Source organism: Dama dama, chromosome 6 (genome assembly GCF_033118175.1).
Source record: "Dama dama isolate Ldn47 chromosome 6, ASM3311817v1, whole genome shotgun sequence".
Taxonomy (NCBI): Eukaryota; Metazoa; Chordata; class Mammalia; order Artiodactyla; family Cervidae; genus Dama; species Dama dama.
In genome coordinates, this window is record NC_083686.1 from 35,096,126 (window position 1) to 35,120,352 (window position 24,227).

Genomic DNA, 24,227 nt, shown 5'->3' on the forward strand with positions numbered 1-24,227 from the left:
GTCAGTGGATAAAATACATTGATGATAATAGCTTCATAATGTAGTGGAATCTAAAGATAACATCAACTGATTTCTATTTTGTTATGAACTAAATGGAAAACTATTCTGAGCTGTAGACTAATTGTACTATGTATCTAAAACAATGGTATTATCATAGAGAATAGCTTAAAAAAAACAAGCCAGCCAAAGAATCGGCTTACCTGAATGTGTTTCTGCAGAAATTTAGAAAATGCTGGCAATAGGAAAGCCACGTTACGAGCCTTAAAGACATTGAGGTCATTAAGGTCCCTGAAAATGGCTACAAGGCATTTTAATGGTGGGGAATACTTCATAAGATGTGCTGTGTTTTTTCTTTTTTTTTTAAAGCTTCACTGGAACTAGTAGTGCTAACAACTTGGGAGTTTGTAAATTTTAGTAAAATCACATTTGTTTTTTAGAAAAAAAAAATAGTAAGGAGTCACCCAACTAATAAATTATGTGGATGTGAAATGTAATAAGCTTGCTTTCACAACAGGATTGTTAGCACAAGTTTATCATCTTAAACCTAAACTCAAGCTTATCCCTAGCTACTGACATCATATGCCTGTATTACTATAGTGGCTATCTTTCACATGCCTTTCACCTTAAGTGTCATTCCTATTATTAGACTAGCATTAATATTTTGGCTGATCAGGTAAGTTTTATTTATCTATAGAAATCCATTTTCCCAAACTCATTTATTCATCTTCTCATTTATTTAAGAACCTTTTATGTTAGGCACTCACCATCCAGAAAATGGGCTCTGGGGTTCTATAGACATAGTGCAAAATCCGGCTTCCTCACTTGCTAGCTGTATGACCTTGGGAAAGTTGGTGTGTACATCTATGCCTCAGCCTCTTCATCAGGAGTAAATACTTGTTGTTGTTGTTTAGACACTAAGTCATGTCCAACTCTGACACCTCATGGACTGTACCCTGCCAGGCCCCTCTGTACATGGGATTTCCCAGGCAAGAATACTGGAGTGGGTTGCCATTTCCTTTTTCAAAGGATCTTCCTAATCCAGGGATTGAACTTGTGTCTCCTGCATTGACAGGCAGATTCTGTACCACTAAGCCATATGGACAATAATAAATTTACTTTGAGTATTTCACTCACCTCACACTCTCTATGTTCTTGTCACATAGCTCTGCAAATTACTGTCTACCTCAGGCTATTTATATTAATACATGCTAATTCCTACACCAGAAACACTTCTTCCCCAAAACTTTGTATGGCTTATTATTCTTATTCCCGAGGACTCTGACTAAATGTCTGCTGAGTTATTCAGCTTATCTAAAAGTATCACACCACGCCCCATCTTTTTCAAAGAACCTTGTAAATATGTATTTATTTTGGTTGCCTATTTATTATTTCTTTATTATTTTTCTTTCCCTCTGGAACATAAGCTCAATAAAAGTAGAAATCCTGTCTCTTTCGGTGACTGCTGTATCCCTACCATCCAGCACAGTTTTAGAACATCATTGGCACAGCCTCTGAGTCATCAACCCTTCCTCTAGAAGGCTGCCCCAAAGCCTGGTCAAGAAGTATTTATTTCTTACCAACTTTTGAAGCAAAGTGTTGCTTTGCTCACATTGCTATACATGATGTAGTCCAATGAATGTTAGGCTTTCTACAGTAATAGTAATCTTCCCCCAATAAAGAAGCACAAGCAAATGGTAGAGTAACGGAAAGGATGTTTTTCCAATGGTGTTTCCAAGAAAATGGAATTATTTGTGGAATCTTTTCAGAGACTAAAGCAGGACCATAAGGAAAGGAGGTAAGTGGTAATTGTATTCAATTGTTGCTGTTGAGGTTATTGTTATTTTTGCTTTTATTTCATGAATAAGATTCATGACCTCAAGAAGCTATGACCTATCAAGTGAGACATATCAGTAAAGAAATTAGGTACATTAAAGTATAATGTGCACATGAGGTTTTAGGAACAAATAAGAAATAATCAATCTCTGATAATGAAGAAAAAGCTTCTTTATCGAGTTTACATCCTAGAGATGTATTGTTTGGTAGGGTGGCCCCAGCCAAGTGTGGCTATTTAACTTTAAATTTGAATTCATGAAAATTAAAAATGTAATTCTTCAATCTCACTAGCTGTGTTTCAAGTGGCTAGTAGTCATCCTAAGAGATATTGCAGATATGGAAGATGCCTATCATTGCAGAAAGTTCTATTCAACAACACTAATCTGGAGAACAGACAGTCTCATGCATTATTCTGGGAATAGAGTGCTTTAGAGAGAGCAAGAGTAGAAAGTCAAGAAAACCAGTTAGGACAGAGATGTTGTAAGTGAAGTAGATGAGAAATGCTTAAACCAAGGGCATAGTGGTAGTTGTGGGCGCTAATAGAAAGCGCCTGTCTGTACCAGGTCTTAGTTGCAGCATGTGGGATAGAGTTTCCTGAGCAGGATTGAACCCCAGACTCCCTGCACTGGGAGCACAGAGTCTTTGTCAATGAACCACCAAGGAAGTTCCAGGAAAGACTTAATTTTAAAAACATCCACATGGATGGATTGATGTCATTTGTTTAGGAAAAGAGGAGAATCTGTCCAAAATTTCTGGCTTGCATAGCTAAGTGCTACTTCCCATGATGAAAATGAATACAAGATGTTTCATCCTATGGATCAGGGTGAACTTCAATAGATCTAGTCTTGTTCTTTCCCTGGTTATTTCTCTGACCAAAAACAGAGACCAACTTTCACTTCTTGTCTGAAGGCCCCTGGATCTCAGCTCTGAACTCAGTGACTGTTCAAATATGAAAACACTCATGTCCACACAAATATGCATCACCTTGCCATGCAGGGCAGTTACAATCTATATCTGGAAAAGAACCATTTCTCTGAAAAATAGCGACACAATTTTTATTGACAAATTGCTGACTCAGAAAGGCTTGGACATCAATCTACATTATCAAAAGAACACTAGGCTTAGAAGTGCAAAAACCCATGATTACCTCAAAGATTTCATCCCACACTTGGTTTGTTTTCTATGTACCTCTGGAATTAAAGGGACAATTCTTAAGATTCTTCCAGAACACCAGAAAAAAGGAGAAAAAAATATATTCAATAAAGTGTGGGTGGATAGAGAGGTTATGTTCTCCATTGTTTGGCACCACGGTTTTGAAATTATACTTTCATTTCCCCAGCTTCTAGAAGTCCCATTAATATCTTGGGAGTTCCATTCAAGATTTTGCAATTCCTATAATCAAATTACTAGGAGAGAGATGCGCATGCTCAGTCGCTCAGTCCTGTCCAATTCTTGTGACCCCATGGACTGTAGCCTGCCAGGCTACTCCATCCATGGAATTTTCCAGGCAAGAATACTGGAGTGGATTGCCATTTCCTCCTCCAGGGTATCTTCCCAAGCCAGGGATCGAACCCATGTTACTTGCATCTCCTGCAATGGTAGGCAGTTTCTCTACCACTGAGCCATGTGGGAAGCCCATCAAATTACTAGGAGTTACTGCTAAAGCACTGAAGAATGATTGAAGGGTACAGTAGGTGTTCTAGCTGCTCATCTCCGACCCCATCTTAATATACATTCCCTGAAAGAAGTTCCTGAGGTAACATTTTACTTAGATTCATCTGTGAGATGGCGCTGCAAAGCAAGAGTGAGGAAAGGGAAAGGAGGAAAAGACAAAATAATAATGCTGCAGAAACCAAAGCCTCCATTTCCACCAGGACCTCTGGGAAGCTTTGACAATGCCTCTTAAAAATGAGCCTCTAGAGGAGAGGCTGCCAATTTGCTCACGATGATTGAAAGTTGCCTTTAGGTGCTTCAACATCCAGGTGCTTTCATACTATACTTGAGCATAGGCTTTGTGAGTTCCTTTGGCTTCAGCAATGGCCCTGAAGCAGAAAAGGAGAGCTATTCAACACACACCAGGTAGGCGTTCTTACCACATGTCAAGACTATTTACTTCAGCTATAGACAAAAATCAGAGTCAGACTAAGGCACATGACAGGACACCATGAGTGTTTGCTGCAGTCCAGCTCTTCCACTGCTCAGATCTGCTCAGGCTTCATATTAATTCTACACCTCAAGACAGAGCCAGCTTTGCTGGCTCGTGACCACTGCAGTCCTGTAAAGCTCATGCTCAGTAAGGCTTGGTACTTGCAGTTTAATGCTTTGCAGTTACCATCTTAAAATTCTTGAAAATGTTAGCTTTGTCCTTGTGTTTTAAAAATGAAAGCTAAAAAAAATAAATAAATAAAAATGAAAGCTGACAGAACAATGAAGCATGGGGGTGAGGGGGTTGGGATGGGCTGATGTCAAGGAGAGTACTTGGCTCCTCGGCTCCTGCACTGTCCTACCTCTGAACACCTCCCTGGGAAGGGTCCTAGGCTGTCTGCTCCTCTTCCACTAGCCCCGCAAGTGCCCAGTTTCCATGACCCACTCTGGCCTTAGACCACGGCTGCCAGCCCTCCTTTTCCCATAGCAACCAGGTCACACCAGTGTCGGGGAAGGCCTATATTCTACATCCCTGTTTGACCCTGGAAGCAGCCCGGGTCCAGGCGCAGGCAGGATTGGTCCTGGGCTGCAGTCTCCACCATGTCTTAGACAGTCATGACAGCTGCAGGCCCGGTCCCGGCCAGCAGCATTGCAGCAGGTGACTAGGTGGAAATAATCCTCTAGCCCACGTATAACCTTGATACCCTGTGTTTTCCAACATGGAGGGTGCAGTCTCTTGAAGTTCACCTATTCATCATGGGTTGGGTTTGTGAGTCCTTGGAAAAGAGAAATTGACTCCCCCACCCACTTTCTCTACCTGCCCTCCATAGTGTGTTGGTCCTGTCACTGGCAGAAGGACAAATCTGACAACCTAAAGGCCATTTGTGTTGAGTTGAGGGGACATCCTGGGCACCTGTGACAATCTACAATCTCCCTGGGGGGAAGGGGGACCTCCTTACTGGAGGGAACATGACATTCAGTAGCTAATTTAAAAACCCCTGACTGGTCAAGAAAGAGACTAGAAAGAGGAAGGAAAAGGTTTGTTAAACAATATTTTAGTATCTAAGTGGGAGCACAGTTTATTTACAATGTGTTTTTTTCTACTGTAGAGCAAAGTGAATCAGTTACATACATACCAAAAAAAAAAAAAAAAGCCTCAGTTGCTCAGTAGTGTCCAACTCTTTGTGACCCCAGTCATAAGTTCCTCTGTCCATGGGATTTCCCAAGCAAGAATGCTGGAGAGGGGTATCATTTTCTTCTCCAGGGAATCTTCCTGACCCAGGGATCCAGTTCAAGTCTTTTGGGTCTTCTGAATTAGGAGATGAATTCTTTACCACTATCACCATCTGGGAAGTCCCATATATGTATATGACCTATATGGGGAGAGAAGCTAAAAAAAGAGTGGATATCATGGCAAATAGATGGGGAAACAGTGGAAAGAGTGGCTGACTTTATTTTTTGGGCTCCAAAATCCCTGCAGATGGTGATTGCAGCCATGAAATTAAAAGACACTTGCTCCTTGAAATGAAAGTTATGACCAACCTAGACAGCATATTAAAAAGCAGAGACATTACTTTGCCAACAAAGGTCTGTCTAGTCAAAGCTATGGTTTTTCCAGTGGTCATGTATGGATGTGAGAGTTGTACCATAAAGAAAGCTGAGCACTGAAGAATTGATGCTTTTGAACTGTGGTGTTGGAGAAGACTCTTGAGAGTCCCTTGGACTGCAAGGAGATCCAACCAGTCCATCCTAAAGGAGATCAGTCCTGGGTGTTCATTGGAAGGACTGATGCTGAAGCTGAAACTCCAATACTTTGGCCAACTGATGTGAAGAGCTGACTCATTGGAAAAGATCCTGATGCTGGGAAAGATTGAGGGCAGTGGGAGAAGGAGACGACAGAGAATGAGATGATTGGATGGCATCACTGACTCAATGGACATGGGTTTGGGTGGACTCTGGGAGTTGGTGATGGACAGGGAGGCTTGACGTGCTGTGGTTCACAGGTCACAAAGAGTCAGACACGACTGAGCGACTGAACTTAACTGATCTATATATCCACTCAATAAAGAGCATTGAGTTCTCTGCACTATACAAGAACATTTTTTTAAATATATTTTAGTGTCTTGTACAACATGCTCTTTCTGTTTTTTGAAGAAGGGGTTTTGCATTTTCATTTTGCAGTGGGCCCCACAAATCATGTAACCAGCTCTGTTACAGGGAAGCAGCAAACAATGATTTCTTAAAAAAAAAAAAATATATATATATATATATGTATATATATATATAAAATATACAAGAAAAAAGTTGTGGCAACTACACCTGAAGCCTTAAAGGACAATTATTTTCACCCTTATCAACCACCCGCTCTAGTTTTCCTCCACTCTTCACCAGCAGGGCAACAGTCAAGTCTGGCTCACCTGACAAGTGTAGCCACTGTCAGCCTTGAGTGGGCCTGAGCCCTTGATTGCCTTGATCTATTCACACTCTAGTTGCTGCAACAGCCTGCTCAAAAGACAGAAACCTGAGAAAAATCCCTAGTGACTTCTTCAAGTCTGACACAATTTCTCTTTGTTCCCATTATGTAAGAGCAATCATAGCTCCTCATGATAATGAGGGTCAGTTATGCCCATCAATGTGATAATTCATTTGTCTGTTGGTTCAGTAACCAAAGCCCAGGTTCAGTAGAGGAACCTTTTCCTTCCAGACCCAAACCAGCACGTTCAACACAGCAGAGCCTAAGAAACAAACAGGAAGTGTACATTCTGTATGTTGGTCACTTTGTTAATAGTTTGCTAGGGCTGCTAGCCAGAATACTGGAGTAGGTAGCCTTTCCTTTCTCCAGGGGATCATCCCAACCCAGGGATCAAACCAAAGGTCTCCCACATTGCAGGCGGATTCTTTACCAACTGAGCTATCAGGGATAATCAGGGTAGGTGAACCCATATTTGGTATAGCTGTGAAAGGGGAAAAGCTGTCTGAAGGAATTCACTTGTTATCAAGTGGTTGGTCTGGTATCAAGCACTAACTGCCATAAAAGCAACAGCTCACTTGGCCTTGTAGAGACGATGATGCTCTTGGGCCCTGTTACCATGACTACTCCACTCGCAAACCCATTGCGTGAGCATTGGAGAAGCCACCGACTAGGCTAGCTGACCTCTACCAGCTATGTCATCACGTGAACCTGGGTTTTGAGTCTATCTTCTGCATCAAATGCTCTGTGGTAGATATTAGTATAAAACATAAAGATTCTCTGACCATGTGCTCATCCTCGTATACCCCCAAATCTACATTAGAAGTCTTTAGATGTCCTTGCCTCTAACTTTCCAAATCACCCGTCCAGGTCTCTAAACTGACCTACTAAGTTCTTCACCACTACCCCGCGTCTATGTATATTGTTACCAAGCCACTTCCTCTTCCCAAGTATAGAGGCACGTTTTCTCCTCATAGTATTAGTGTAATATAGCCATAGTTAACGCAGTAGTAAATTTTAGCTAATGCTGACACAACAAGCCAAACAATTGTGAAAACACAGACCCCCAGTTCTCCTCAGTCACCAACTAGTCATGAGGATCCAACTCCTTGAGTCATAACTGTGAGCTGAAAGAGGGACATTAGTGTACCCCACGTAGGCTAACATGCGGGACTGTGCCATCACTTCATGAAACTGACTTAGGTCCTCTGGGTATGCTGGTACTTGATCCAAGATGTTCCTTTTCTAGTGTACTATGGGATGCTGCTATACCCACTGAAAGTGAAAGTCACTCAGTCATGTCTGACTCGTTGCTACCCCATGGACTAGTCCATGGACTTCTCCAGGTCATAATACTGGAGTGGGTAGCCTTTCCTTTCTCCAGAGGATCTTCCCAACCCAAGGATCAAACCCAGGTCTCCCGCATTGCAGGTGGATTTTTTAACAGCTGAGCCACAAGGGAATACCCACTGGACCTAATGAATTAATAGAACTAATGGCAGCCGGATGCTCTATTAAGTCATGAAGTCACTTATCATCAGCCTCAGTATATCACACCAACCAAAGGTTAGAATGCACAACCCAGTGTTTTCACTTTGCCTGTACTTTACCCCAAATCAGCTCAGCAGAGAATCTTCTTAATTGTGGAGTTGCAGCGGGCCATTTCCCACTAGCCATGGGATCTGTGTTACATTCTGATGATGAGAAACTGCAGTGGTTACATGGGTCTGATCACTGAAGAACTCACTAAACCCTCATATTCATGAAAGGCTTTAATGAAGCTGAAAGATTTTGTGTAGAGCAGTAGACATAAAATTCAGGTAAGCATATGGAGCCCACAAAACTTCTAGCACAGCTCTCCAAAATCCTTTTCAGTCACACAGATACTCTTCAACTCAGGATCAGAGTTGGGGACAGAACTGAGATGTGCAGCTGAAAGTGAGCAGTGGGCAGCTCGGCAAAGCTCCATCTGCCACTCCCCACGTCTGGAATTACTGCCCAAACTATCCACCCCCTCCCCACTCCCTCACCTCCATCCACGGAAAAACTGTCTTCCACAAAACCAGTCCCTGGCCCCAAAAATGTTGGGGACCACCACTCTGGATTGTGAACTACCAAGGCATATATGAGAGAGAGCTACCGTAGAGAGCTCTATTCAGAAGAGCTAGGGCAAAATGTTCCCAAGAGGGTTTTTATGCCCCACTGGACATGCATACATGTCAGCTGCTGGCCTTCTCATGTGGCACTATCCCTGGGTTGGGAAGATCCTCTGGAGAAGGGTATGGGAATGCACTCCCGTATTCTTGCCTGGAAAATCTCATGGACAGAGGAGCCTGGTGGGCTATAGTCCATAGTGTCACAAAGAGTCAGACGTGACTGAAGCAACTTAGCATGCACACATGTACAAGTCAGCTGCTAATTGCTTTCACCAAATCATCAATCTACACATCCCTAAATAACATGAAAAAGGTGGCTCAGGCTTCTGGGGAGCCTCACATTAAATGGGTAATTATAAATGATTAGCCTGCCTATCCTCTCCTTACTGTGGACTAGAGTCAGTATCAGATTTCCAGGCATCCCCAAAGACAAGGCAGATAAGCAGTTTAGCTTCAAGATAACTTTATCTTAGAGTGATCTAGTTCCAGAACCTCATTCTGAATGGTTGCTGACTAGGAATGCTCTGCTTTTAGCTTCTTGGTTTGAGGGGTTTTCTCCAAAGCATAGCTTGGGTCAAAGTCATAGCTACAGGTCATTTGTTTATGAGACTCATCGAAATCAGCAGCCAATGATCAGAGAAAATGAAACAGGGAAAGAATACTAAACATCAGGGAGGGCAAATTATTGAGGCTTCCATGCAATCACTGAGAAGTGTCAAAAAATTGCCATTGTTGGGGCACCTGTTCAGTAACTCATACTGATATTTGTCAAGGATTGCCCCTGGGGGTGTTATTACCTTCATCCTCTCAGGCTGCATGGGTTTGCAAATAGAGCAATCATTGATGGCTCTGAAGAAGGCCAGGGCCTTAGAGATGATCTTATGTAGAAATATTCCAGGAATTTTGAGAGTGTGTTGTAAAACATAGTCATCATTAAAAATTAAATTCCATAAATTTATAATTAAATTATATGAAAAATGAAGTAATTAATACTCAAAATCCATCTTGTCCTAATTATTTTCTATTACCTACCCTCTTGTGATTATTTGTCTATTATCTGTAGGGTAGAATACTAATATAATGGAGTGCTACTGCATATCTCTTCCCAGAAATGCATTCAGTAGCTCATGCTGGAGCTTGAAATTGTCCATGGTGGGAATTTTTACACCAGGGAAATTAGCAAATGCTACAAATCAGGGTTTGATTCCTGCCCTCTCTCCTGACTCTACTAGGGCCAGTCTACCCTCCATGGAAGAAGGGTGAAGAGAAACTGCTAAATCCTTGAGATGGGCGATTATCAGAGTAAGATGGAATTGTCCAACCCATGGGGTTGAAACAAGAGGTCAATCCAGGATATGTGGCACTGGTAGTTAAAATAATCTGCTCTTCTCCCCAGCCTTCCAGATTTTATTCCCAAATGATAGTGAGTAGGAAAGTTATGTTGAAGCTGAAACTCCAATATTTTGGCCACCTGATGTGGAGTTGACTCATTTGAAAAGGCCCTGATGCTGGGAAAGATTGAGGGCAGGAGGAGAAGGGGATGACAGAGGATGAGATGGTTGGATGGCATCACCAACTCAATGGACATGGGTTTGGGTGGACTCTGGGAGTTGGTAATGGACAGGGAGGCCTGGCATGCTGCGGTTCATGGGGTCACAAAGAGTCAGACACGACTGAGAGACTGAACTGAACTGAGGAAAGTTAGCTCCTTTCGAATCTCCATATGCACCCCAAGCCACCCGACATAAATATTACCAGAAGTGGAAATATTTTATTTAGTGATTTTCAAAGTGAAGAATTTCAGGGATGAAAGTTCAGGGAATAAAGAGGCCAGGTTTTGGCTGAGCCACCATCCCACAACATTCAAGTTGGAATGATAAACAAACGAGTAAAAAAGAAAATAATGCGGGGTAAAAATCTTCAAAATCTGTTCAAAGGTTAAAGAGTAGTGGCTGAAAATTGTGTTGGATAATGAATATTACATTTAAATCATACATTCACAAGACAGGAGGGGTTTTACACTTAAAGGGTAGAATAAAGATCAGTAGTGCACTCTTGAAGAAACTTCCTCAGCTAGGAGTTCTCATGGTAACACTATCATTACCTAAGCCCTCCCTCAAATCACACCCACCTTCATTTTCTCTCTCTCATTTTCTTCTCTGTACACATATTGACAACAACAACATTCTGAGAACTGCTGAATAAAGAATAATAAGCCATATTTAAGTGTTTGCTATGAGTTAGGAAACCTGTATGTGCTTCGTGTATATTATCTTTCTCAGTAATTTGAAAATTTATATCATTCTTACATTACAGATATAATGCTTTTGGAAAACCAAAGCACAAAGAATTTGACTAGGAAACAACACATATTAAGTGGTAGAGCCATGAAATTATTCTGGGAAACTTTTTCTTCATCTTCTTAATCTGAGATATGCTGTTACTTCAAGGCATGGCTTACTTTGCAGCCATATCAAATGGTAGGTGATTTTACACCTACAGAACCTGTAAACATCAAGACATCTTCCTTGCTTCTTGTAGCTCTTCCAGACCATGCTGGTCCCCTGTTCTTTAAGCTAAAATCTTACTCTGCTTGAAGCCAATGAAACAGATCATCCTGTCTACTCCCCTTCTTGGTTGTGGTCCATGCAAGCCTTCCTATCACTCCTGCTCATTGCTTGACAATTTTAATACTCTAACTCCTTGTTACGCTTTGGTGATTTCAAATTAGAGCTTGGTAGCACAGAGTATTTTTGTTCAAATTATTTAAGAAGGTCTCATCTCTGTATGAATTTTAATAGAGGCTACTTTTTAAATTGATCTTCAGGCAGATCAATGTAAAAAGGAGTCTCTTCCTTCAGTCCGAGATCAGCCTCTATCCAGAGCCCAGGCCTAGAAGTAGAGTCTGGACTCGAGTTCATCCTGCCAAAGGTTTAGTACCAGACTGTCCCAGGCAAATGATTTCTCAATTTCATTTCCTTTTAAATTTCATGTTTTCATAATTGTCCTTGATTTTACCTCCACCCTACCTCTACCACCAACTCCCAGACTCCTACCGTGACTGCTATTATGCAAAATGGCATGGCATTCAGAAGGCTACCAAAATCAGCCCCTTCTCTGACTACCATCTCTAATATTTCCAAATCACTTTCCTTGCCCATTGTCATAACTTTTCAACTTTCAATTCTTTAATGGTCTCATTTTCACTTTCAGTTACCATCCCCAGATTTCTTTTTACAACTTAGATGCTATAATCTATCATTATAATCATATAATCACATTTATAGTCATCCTTAAATAGTTTGCCCCGACTCCCTCTGTATTCCTCAATCAGCAAAACTGAAACCTACTTAATTTTACTATGTGTCTTTTAATTGCCTGTAGAATGAGAGTAGGGACTATTAGGCCACTGTTGATGGAATCACTTTACATTTAGTATCACAAATTTCAAGTGGATGTCTGGCAATCTTATTGCATTTGTCCAGTTAATTCACTCTCTTTCCCTTACCTATTTAAAGATTAGTTTTCACCAGAAATAAGCTCCTGTCTCTACAATATCATGAATACTGTCATTCTATTATGCCATTTTCATAAAGATCAAACAAGCAATGATGTCCTCCACAAATGACCATTGATTTCTCAAGTCTCCATTTCTTTACTGCTCCATTTCTCTATATCTTTATGCAGCAAAAATTTTAAAAGTGATTTTGCATAATAACTGCCCTATTTTCACAATGCACATGCACTCTTTTAGTCACTCCAATTATGCTGAGTCTGCCAGTTTCGTTAAGAGTATTGAGCTCCATATTGACAAAATGCAATGGTCAATTTTAATCTTCCTCTTAGCCTCTGAGATATCAAAATCTTCCTGAAACACCTATTCGCTTAACTTCTGAAGCAGATTCATAGTTCTTAAATTATCCAGGATTTCTTCTGATAGTTCTTTATTCATGCCCAAACTGCACCAGAATACTGGAGTGGATAGCCATTCCCTTATTCAACAGATCTTCCCAAACCAAGAATTGAACTGGGGTCTCCTGCATTGCAGGTGGATTCTTTACCAGCTGAGCTACCAGGGAAGCCTAAATCCACACTCCAGTTGATAACAATAAATGATTCCTATATCACTATGCCACTATCTCTAAAGCATATTCTTTCACACCTAACATCTTGGTTGCAGACATATGTACTCAACTGTCTTCATGATATCTCCTGGATGTCTAAAATATATTGTAATTATGACATGTTGAAAACAAATTTTCATCCTTGTGCTCCAAAGCCTGCTTGTCTTCTTTCTTCTTGCTCCACATTAAAAATAGATTCCAAATTTGACCACCTCTCATCACTTCTATTTCTACTATATAAGATACAAATACCACCTACCTGGTCTTCTTGCTTCTCTTCTTACTCCCCTAAGTAAAATCTTAAAATGATAATACCTGCCCATTAAAAAAATAAATTGTATCATGTTAGCCTGCTGCTCAAACTCTACAATAGTTCTCTGTTCCAAAATCCAACTTTTAAACATGTGTGACAGAACTCTAATTAGTTACTATCCTTGTTATTCAGTTGCTAAGTCATGTCCAACTCTATGCAATCCCACAGACTGCAGGACACCAGGCTCCTCTGTCCTCCACTATCTCCCAGAGTTTGCTCAAATTCATGTCCATCGATTCACTGATCTATCTAGTCATCTCATTCTCTGTCACCCCCTTCTCCTTTTGCCCTCAATCTTTTCTAGCATCAGGGTCTTTTCCAATGAGTAAGCTCTTTGCATTGGTGGCCAAAATTTGAGCTTCAGCATCAGTCCTTCCAGTGAATATTCAGGGTTGATTTCCTTTAGGATAGACTGGTTTGATCTTCTTGCAGTCCAAGGGACTCTCAAGAATCTTCTCAAGCACCACAATTCAAAACATCAATTCTTTGGTGCTCAGCATTCATTATGGTCCAACTCTCACATCTGCACATGACTACTGGAAAAACCATAGCTTTGACTATACGGACCTTTGTTGGCAAAGTGATATCTCTGCTTTTTAATACACTTTCTAGATTTGTCATAGTGTTGCTTCCAAGGAGAGAGGGTGTTTTAATTTCATGGTTGTAGTCACTGTCTGCAGTGATTTTGGACAAGGAGAGGGTGTGTTTTAATTTCATGGTTGTAGTCACTGTCAACAGTGATTTTGGAGCCCAAGAAAATAAAATCTGTCACGGTTTCCACTTTTCACCAACCTATTTGCCATGAAGTGATGGGACCAGATGCCATGATCTTTATTTTTTTAATGTTGTGTTTCAACATTTCAACATTTTAGCTTTTTCACTCTCCTCTTTCAACCTCATCAAGAGGCTCTGTAGTTCCTCTTCACTTTCTGCCATTAGAGTGGTATCATCAGCATATCTACGGCTGCTGATATTTCTCTCAGCAATTTTGATCAACTTGTGCTTCACTCAGCCCAGCATCTCACATGATATGCTCTGCATATTAGTTAAAGAAACAGGTGACAGCACACAGCCTTGTTGTACTCTGTTCTCAGTTTTGAACCAGTCTGTTGTTCCATGTCTGGTTTTAACTGTTACTTCTTGACCAGCATACAGGTTTCTCAGGAGACAGGTAAGATGGTCTAGTACTCCCATCTCTTCAAGAATTTTCTACAGTTTGTTGTGATATGCACAAAGGCTTTAGCATAGTCAGTGAAGCCGAAGTAGATGCTTTTCTGGAACTCCCTTGCTCTCTCCATGATCCAATACATGTTGGCAATTTGAAATCTGGTTCCTCTGCATCTTTGATACTTAACTTGTATATCTGGAAGTTCTAAGTTCATGTACTGTTGAAGGCTAGTTTGAAGGTTTTTGAGCATGACCTTGCTAGTATGTGAAATAAGTGTAATTGTGTGGCAGTTTGAACATTCTTTGACATTGCCCTTCTTTGGGATTGGAAGGAAAACTGACATTCTCCAGTCTTGTGGCGACTGCTGAGTTTTCCAAATTTGCTGGCATATTGAGTGCAACATTTTAACAGTGCAATCTTTTAGGATTTGAAACAGCTCACTGGAATTCCATCACATCCACTCGCTTTGTTCGTAGTGATGCTTCCTAAGGCCCACTTGATTTCACACCCCAGGATGCCTGGTTCACACCATGGTGGTCATCTGGGTCATTAAGACCTTTTTTGTGTCATTCTTCTGTGTAGTCTTGCCACCTCTTCTTAGTCTCCTCTGCTTCTGTTAGGTCCTTACAAATTCTGTCCTTTATTATGCCCATCCTTGCATGAAAGTTCCTTTGATGTCTCCAATTTTCCTGAAGAGATCTTTAGTCTTACACATTCTATTGTTTTGTTCTATTTCTTTATCTCTCCTTGCTATTTCCTGGAACTCTGCATTCAGTTGGGTATATCTTTCCCTTTCTCTAATAAGAGTGTAGCTTAAATCATTCTCTGATTCTATCTCCTAAATTTGTGTGTGTTTTGCTTTTTGTCTCATTCATTTAATCCTAGTCACACTGGCCTGTTCTTACTTCAGTACTTCAAGCATCCTAATTTTCTTGAATGGCTTTCTGTTCTCTCTGCTGGACTACTCTCCCCCACAGATATATCCAGGATTCTCTTTCTTCCTCATTTTCCTGCTCAAACATCCCCTTCCATGTCCCCACTCCACATGAGTCTTTTTTACTCTACTTGATTTACCATAACAGAATTCTTTACTACCTGAATTCAGATATGAATGTATTTTTGTGCCTATTGTCTGTTTCAGCTACTAGTTGCAAAGCTTTTGGAACAAATATTGTATCTGCTTTGCTTATTGCTATGATCTCCATATCTAAATAAATACCTGACACATGTGTGTGTGCTCAGTCACTTAATTGTGTCTGATTCTTTGTGACTCCATAGACTGCAGCCTGCCACGCTCCTCTGTCCATAGGATTTTCCACCCAAGAATACTGGAGTGGGTTGCCATTTCCTCCTCCAGGGGATCTTCCCAACCCCAAAATCAAATCCTTTTCTCTTGCATTGGCAAAGAGGATATTTTACCACTGAACCACCTGGAAAGTCCAAATACCTGATATACAAGTTTTCAAAGAGAGAAGAGATTGATTAATAAGACATCATTTAAGAAGGAGAAGGGTGATTTAGATAGTGTTGAATTATACACAAAAAGGAAACATTTAATTTTTATCAATGAATGAGAAAACAATTAGGTAAGAAGAATGACAGTGTTTACCACATTTGTCAAATTTGACTGTAATCATGTACTTTGATCTCTATGTATCTGCCTAAAATTTAATGTCCAGAGGGCACTAAATGGTATTTGTGCTTAGCATTCATCTCAATTACAGAACTCTGTGCCTGAAGGAAAAACCAACTGCTCTGTAAAAACCTATTGAATGAGTGGCTTAACAAAAGGTCTTGTACTCAACCAGTTTAGGAGGTGAGAGCAGTCATTAGGATAAACCTAGGGAAATAAGATATATCATTTACACAGTAGTCTGCTTTAGAACATTTATTTTGCCTGAGGAAAATAAATGCTTCTGGAGAATTAAACTTCTTTGGTGAAAATTATGCCATTTCCCATACATTATCACTATAATGAAGATGAAACTATTTGCAAGTTTCTCACAGAACTAAGAAAAAAGAAAACAAGTGAGGTGATGGGTGTAAGGAAATTTGCCTAATCTGATAAATGCCAGCAACATAGTTTTAAATGCTTTTATTGTAACAGAAATGATAATGGACAAAAGGATAAAGTCTGTTTCATAAACATCCACTGATGTACTGAGATAAATGGTCCCTCCATTACTCAATACTGCAAGTACATGATTAGCACAGCAATAAAAATTGATCGACGCTGTTTTGGATGTTTATGTCTATGAGCAAATGCAACAGACTTTTCCTATTAGAAATAAGCGTTTCCAGAAATGCAGTCAGAAGTTTGAAATTAAGAGTGTACATGCTCACTATGGGAAGAAAGAGAATGTGGCAGAGGGAGGAGAGAGACAAAATATTTACAGAATACAAAAATCTGAAACAGCTTTATTTTTCTGTCCTCCGTCTACCTGAATAATCATGTCCCCAATTCTCTAATGCTCAAGACTGGACTGAAGTTCAACAATATCTATTATTTTGGCAGTCAGTAATAGTCAAATGAAACAACACCATTTCATAATTTATTCTGTAGATCTCTAGCCTTGCACCAGAATACTTAACACTGACATCATTTCTTCATTTTCTTTTTCTCTCGGCATTAGTTTTTTGTAGCTGCTCTTTCATTTCTCCTTCCCTCCACCTCTGTGCCCTGCATTTTGTCTCTTTCACTTTCCCTTTTCCCCTCTCTGGTCTCCTTCTCTTGTGCAAGAATACTATCCCATACCATGTAATTAGTAACAAGTAGTATTGACTAGAGAAGTCATTTATTTCATCAAATGATGCTTGTGGTTTCTTATTGTTTAAGTAACCATAAAAATACACTGGATTAAATAACAACATTTGCAAAAGTTGGCAAAAAACTAAAAGCATTATTCAAATCATAGTTGCTTACATATTAAAACTAGCATGCTTAGAACACAGACAATTGTCTGATAAATTTTGTGTACTATACCATATTTTACTTGTTTTTCTATCTGAGTACTTATAGTAGTTCAGAACTGCTAGTAGTTTGAATGTGTTCAGTATTAAAACATGGTTAATATTTTATAAGAAAGTTATTGCTTTTGCCTTGAAATTTTTTATTATTTGAAAGTTATTGTCTTTCCTATATCATTTAGGAAGTTTTGCTATGCTGTAAGTGCATTTCATCTAGAAAACACTTTTTAATAATAAAATATCCTTTGGCTTTTAGAGTAACAGCCAGTGGAAAATAATTGCTTATATAAAGTTTGTTAAACTTAACTTTGCAAGACTGGAACTATTCCTTTATTGAAAGACAACTTGATCTTAATAATATAAGCCCAAGAATATAATGTTTTCCATCATTCTATACTTTTACAAAGAAAGAAATACTTTTGGAAAGAAAAGCTATTTGTAGTAAAAGGTAAACAACTTTTTAAATGATGTCTTTATATTTTAAAAAATAAAAGCCTGTTTTATAATTCTTTAAAGAATATAATTTTAGTCAATATTGTCATAATATGCAAGAGCCCAAATTGAAGAGAAAAATGTGTGAATTCCTTATACCTACCTCTCCCCACATACAGAGATGATAATATTTAAAATAAATGCTAAAATATGAATCTGTAATGAAAATGTTGCTGTAATGAAGAGCTTTCTTATAACTATCTTTTCAGAATAAACAGTTCTAATTTCTGCCTGTTACACATGGAAGAAACCATGATGTTGGGTAATAGATAACATGAAGTTCAAGTCGGAGAACCTAAGCCAGGATGAGATGCAAAGAGAAAGGAAAAGGCAATGAATTCAGCATTAGCAAATTTGTCTGCCCGGTTCAATGACAAACACAGTTATCTCCTCCTTATAGCATATTATGTTCATCTTTTATGTGTAAAATTGAATAAACTGTATTGGACTTCAGTTCAGTCGCTTAGTCGTGTCCGGCTCTTTGCGCCCCCATGATATTGGACTTAGGACTTTTAAACTATGTGTTCAATCGCTTCACTTGTGGCCAACTCTGTGAGCTGTAGTCTGCCAGGCTCCACTGTCCATGGGATTCTGCAAGACAAGAATAATGGAGTGAGTTGCCATGACCTCCTCCAGGGGATCTTCCCGGCCCGAGGATTGAACCTGTGAGGTCTCCTGCATCTTCCTCATCACAGGCAGATTCTTTACTGCTGAGCCACCCAGGAGGCCCCATTTAAACTATAATCAATTACTATATATTGTGCGTGTGTGTGTGTCATAGAGGGTTTTACTTGGAAGGTTGACAAAATGAAGAGAGATCCAAATCCTAACAAACCATTTAGTTAAAATATTACTTTAAAAAATATTACTTTGGGTGGGGGGAAACAACAGTACAGATAGTACCACAAAGTATTAAAAAAAGAAACAACCAGCTTATATGAGCGTGTTGACTATTGACAATGTCACTATTAAGAATATAAGGAAATTAGTTGTGAGGTATTTTCTAATGCAAGGTGGGCATTTAAAAAAGTGAAAAAAAAAAACCTATAGACATATGAATTCAGTATTGACTCAATCTATTCTATTCATAGTCTGATAAATTAACTAATATTTAAAATGGCTACATTATATTCATAAAATATCCAAGGTCAAGGTTATGCTGCAGAAATAGTATTTTAAGTTCTAAAACAACATGCTTACAGTGGCCCAAAGCTGCATATGGTACAAGTACTTCTGGAAAATGTACTTAACATGGGCCTAGTTATATTTTTTATTAACTCTAAACTTACTTCTAGTTGAAAAATAAGCTGTTTACTCTTAAAATTTCACTAATTTCCACCAACTCCATTTTCAGGATACTAACAGAACTTTATAATAAAACACTTCCAACATGAAAATGTACATAAGAAAGACATTTTTTGTAAAAAAAAAAATGTTTAAAATAAAACCTGCTATCAGTTTTAAAAAAGAATTCACTTTAAAATTAGTTGGAAAAAATACACCTAGAGTACCGTTCCAAAGAAAAAACTTTTTATGACTTCAGTGACACTTTATTTTTAAGCAATAGCAGTATTAAACACCTTTATATGCTTCAAAATACTGTTGACAATTTGCTTTTTTTTTTTTTTTTAACATTGCATTAGGTGCCATTGAAGAGACAGTTGTTCTCTGAGAGCCAGTTTCCTTGCTATTGCAGGAGATATTGTCAGGTAGGACAATTATAGTTGGGTAGGCAGTGCTGAAATACTGCGATACCAAATACTGCTGAAGTCTGGAGGGACCTCCTGCGTACAGGTGACAGTTACACATCTAAAGAGTCACTCCAATCAGTCACAGTCACTAAGTTGCTTTTCAGTGTACTGGATTCATCCTGAGGTCCTTCTCCATTCGGCCCTTTCAGGTTATTTGCACCCCAGGCATTGGCATTTGAGTAGAATCAGACTCATGCTTCACAGGTGGAGGAGGTCCCTTCTCTTCTCTCCCAACTCTTCTCCGCATAGATCTCTCTTCCTCTAAGGATGATATGCCCCAGTCGTCATCGTCCACATCTGTACACTTTAAATCTTTTAGTTCTTTTTTGATGAACACGTCAGCAACATTAATTCCCTGCCCTTCTTCCAGTTCCGCCTGTGACCGGAGAGCATGGACTGGCGGCGGCCGAGCACCATCGACGCGGACAAGGTGGCGGGCGCCGTGGACGTGCTCGGGCTGCAGAACATCACCTTCTGCAAGCTGGTAGGAAGAGAAGTGTCCAAGCTGCCAGTCGTGGGTGGGCCAGGTGCTGCTAAAGCTCATCCGCCGGAGCAGCTCACCATCAAGTACCTGCGGCCCTCGCAGGAGTTGCGCACCTCGCAGCTGACCTGGAGGCGCGGCTGCGCTGGAGCCTGGCCCAGGGCGCGCAGAGCAAGAAGCGCCTCACCAAGCGCGCGGGCGAGATCAAGCGGCTCAAGGAAGACGGTAAACGCAGGAAGAAGTTGATCTCCACCCAGCTGCAGGTGATCGAGGCCGAAGCCAGCTATTACCAGTGCCATTTTTGTGACAAGGCCTTTATGAACCAAGCTTTCCTACAAAGTCATATTCAGCGCTGCTACCCTGAAGGTTCACATCTTGAGTACAAGACAAGGGCGCAGACGGACAAGCTCCAAAGGGAGATCGACAAGTTGAAGCAGCAGCTGCTGCTCACCAAGTCTCAGCTAGAGGCTGCACAGTATGCCCACACAGTCAGGTTCTCTAAGGAACATGAAATGCAGAAAACAAAAGAGGAAGAATTTTTGAAGTTATTCGGATAGGTGGAAAGAAGAAGAAAAGGAGAAACTAGTTGATGAAATAGAAAAAGTCAAGGAAATGTTTATGGAGGAGTTTAAAGGACTGACTTCTAAGAACTCAGCATTAGAATATCAATTGTCAGAAATCTAGAGGCCCAATATGCAGATCAAGTCTAACATAGGCATGCTAAAAGATGCACATGAGTTTAAAGAACATCCTCAGCATCCCCATGACTTCCAAAATGTGATGCAGCTACTTGACAGTCAGGAAAGCAGGTGGACAGTTCATGTTCAGGCTCTTCCTCAAGAACATAAGAAGAGAGCCAGCTCCTGTCACATATAGAGAAACTTCGAACCTCAATGATAGATGATCAAAATGCAAGTAATGTCTTCTACAAGAAAAGGATAGAAGAGCTAGGGCAGAGACTCCAGGAGCAGAACGAGCTGATTATCACTCAGAGACAGCAGATTAAAGAGTTCACCACTAAATCATTAAACAGTGACAGTAAACCCAAAGGGAATCTTTTAACCTGGCAGACTTTTGAATCCAAGCCAACTGCCCCAACTGTAACTATGAATGCCCCAGCCCCCCAGACACTGGATGCAAAGTCAAGTCTAACAATGGCACATGGAAGGGAAAATGAACAGAAATTAAATGACAACTAGATACATACAAGGAAAACTTTGAAGAATAAGCCTTCCCTCACTAAGGAAAAAACTGTCTTGGAGCAGAATTTGGTGGAGAAACTGGAAATCTTGGGGATTAATACAGATATACACAGTATTCTGTGCAATCACTTGAATAGAGTGCTAAGAACTGTGGAATCAGCAAGACATGAGCTTGAAAGACAAATACCTAACACCCAGCAAATGCGAGAATTCCTTCAACATCAGGTCAGCTGTAAAATTGAAGAGAACACTGCTGTCCATAGACAGGTACAGTGCTTCTCAAATGGACACCCTTTCAACTGGAGAAATACCCAAAGCAATACACCTTCCTCCCAAAAGCAGACAGCTGATTAGACAAAGACCTGTTTTTTTCTGATAGAATATCTGTTCCAAAAGTTAAGAAAAATATCACAGAAGATCATTTTCCCAGAAGGTCTTCCACTATTGAGACCCCTCCCTTCAGTTCCCAGGAGGAACTGAACGCTGACGACCTCATCCAGGTGTTTGCCTCTCCAGACTTACTATCTATGCTGTCTTCTAAAAGCAGCAAGAGTAGTTTCAGAAGAGCACCGTCAAAAGTGACACTGATTGGACTGAGGGAAGTGAAACTGAAGGCTCGGATATTTCCCCCAAGCCCACAGGAACCTCCATTAAAACATGAACTGGAAAAGTTGAAGAGATGGTTTCAAATCAAAGCAATACGAATAAGGCAGTTACTATACCTTGTAAGGGATTCCCAGGTGGCACTAGTGGTAGAGAATCCATCTGCCAATGCAGGAGACATGAGTTAGATCCCTGGGTCAGGAAGATCCCCTGGAGAAGGGAATGGCAATTCACTCCAGTACTATTGCCTGGGAAATCCCATGGACAGAGGAGCCTGGCGGGCTGTAATCCACGGAGTCGCAAAAGAGTCAGACACGACTGAATGACTGAACAGATAGCTTGTAATGATATCTATTTACACATTTTTGTTTCATCTGGAAGCAGAAATGAATTTCAGGCAGGAGTATTTGAAGGGGTTTCTGCCAGATAGATAAGTATAGATATTATTCTAATTATAAAACTTTTTAAGGAAAAACTGTTATTATTGCAAACTTTATAGCTACTGATATAAACTAAGATATGCTTAAACTGGACATCTGATGGACAGTCACCTTTTAAATTACTAATTCTGGTTTACACTAGAGATTAATAATAGTAAGTATAAAATATATTGTGGTGATTATTAGGTGCTTATACTAAATTTCATAATAGCTGTCTGAATCAGAGTTACTTTTGTATATATGAAGGAAAGCACAGAGAAATTAAACAATTTGCCCAAGATCACACAATGGTAGGGCCAATATTTACATCTCATTTGTCTGGTTCCCAAACCCATCCTTTTACTGACAGCTTATAAATTCCAATTCTTGCTATTATTTTACTTTTTAATCCTCCACTTATTTTGCTTTCTTATATGAAGACTTATTTTTTCTTCCTATAATATCTCCCTTTACTTGGTTCAGTTTCCCAAAATGATCGAGTGGCTAAACAAATGAGCTGGAGCAGTAATGAGAGTCATACTCAGCCATTGTCTCTTGGGTCTTCTCAACCCAATAAAATAAATGCTCTAATGTGAATCTGGAATGGAAATGCTGCTATAATGAAGAGCTTCTGAGTTTAAAAGTATACACTGATTACTGTGATCTTATTGGGTTAATAGCTAGCTTTCCTACTAGCTTCTAACCCATGAGTGTAAATTCTTAACTTAGATGACTCTCCTTGACATACCTCAGTAACAGCACAATCCTGGGTCTTAGGGTTGCACTCTGTTGTGTCCTAGATGACTAGAATAGATTTTGGTCCAAATTTATTAAACTCCACAGCCATGAAGACTAAATGTCATCAAGAAGACAATCACAATTAATATTAGGTAGTACGGCATGTAGGATCAATTTAAACTTCTATAATTTTTATTTTACCATAACTAACATTTAATATTCCATAATTATGCTTTCTATAAGAAGTCAATTTTTTTCTTAGATAGGAACAAATTAAAATGACCAAAAATAAGATGTTAACAAAACTATCATCCAGAGGAAGCATACATATTTTGCAATTTATATTTATAAATAACACATAGGTGGCAGTACCACTTGGGCTTCCCTGGCACAGGAGTAAAGAATCTGCCTGCCAATGCAGGAGACATGGGTTCAAGCCCTGGGTTGAGAAGATCCCCAGGAGATGGAAATGGCAACCAACTTCAATATTCTTGCCTGGAAAATCTCATGCACAGAGGAGCCTAGCAGGCTACAGTCTATGAGATCACAAAGAGCTGGACATGACTTAACAACTAAACAACAACAGCCACAGTACCATCTGAGTCTGATTATTAGTCTAAGATCAAAAGATGTTAAACACAGGAACTTTCTTTGTCTCCATATGCCAATCTCTCCAAACTATTCTGTAGAAGTAGATATTAATCCTATAGTTTTGCTTCATCACAATTTCTTGCCATGACTCTTATTTTTGTTTGTTTTTAGTATCAAAGAGTGCATTTACCATATTTTCTTTGATATATTAACTATGATGGTCTTATGATCTGCTCTTATTTAATAGAGTAGTTACTTTGGGCTTAAGTAATCCCAGTAAGACAGTGTGTACCTCTGGGCTAATAGTTAATGTTCCTTCTATAGTCAACGAAAGAGTCCAAACTGCAGTACTTGGGTGCAATCTCCAAAATGACAGAATGATCTCTGCTTGTTTCTAAGGCAAACCATTCAATATCACAGTAATCCAAGTCTACGCCCCAACCAGTAAAGCTGAAGAAGCTGAATTTGAATGGTTCTATGAAGAGCTACAAGACCTTCTGGAATTAACACCCAAAAAAGATGTCCTTTTCCTTATACTGGAATATAATGGACTGGAATCCAAAAGTAGAAAGTCAAGAAATACCTGGAGTAACAGGCAAATCTGGCCTTGGAGTACAGAATGAAACATGGCTAGGACTAATAGAGTTTTGCCAAGAAAATGCACAGGTCCTAGCAAACCCTCTTCCAACAACACAAAAGAAGACTCTACACATGAACATAACAATATGGTCAACACTGAAATCAGATTGATTATATTCTTTGCAGCCAAAGATG

The 24,227-nt window shown here is 39.8% G+C and overlaps 1 non-coding gene and 1 pseudogene across 1 annotated transcript; both read left to right on the forward strand.

The window, feature by feature from the left end:
- Positions 1–176: 176 nt before the first annotated feature.
- LOC133058916 (small nucleolar RNA SNORA33) lies at positions 177–306 on the forward strand. Its single transcript, XR_009693427.1, has one exon. It is a non-coding gene; the product is annotated as a small nucleolar RNA SNORA33 (small nucleolar RNA).
- An 8,602-nt stretch (positions 307–8,908) lies between these two features.
- LOC133058713 (cilium assembly protein DZIP1-like) overlaps positions 8,909–24,227 on the forward strand; it is a 65,707-nt pseudogene continuing 50,388 nt past the window's right edge.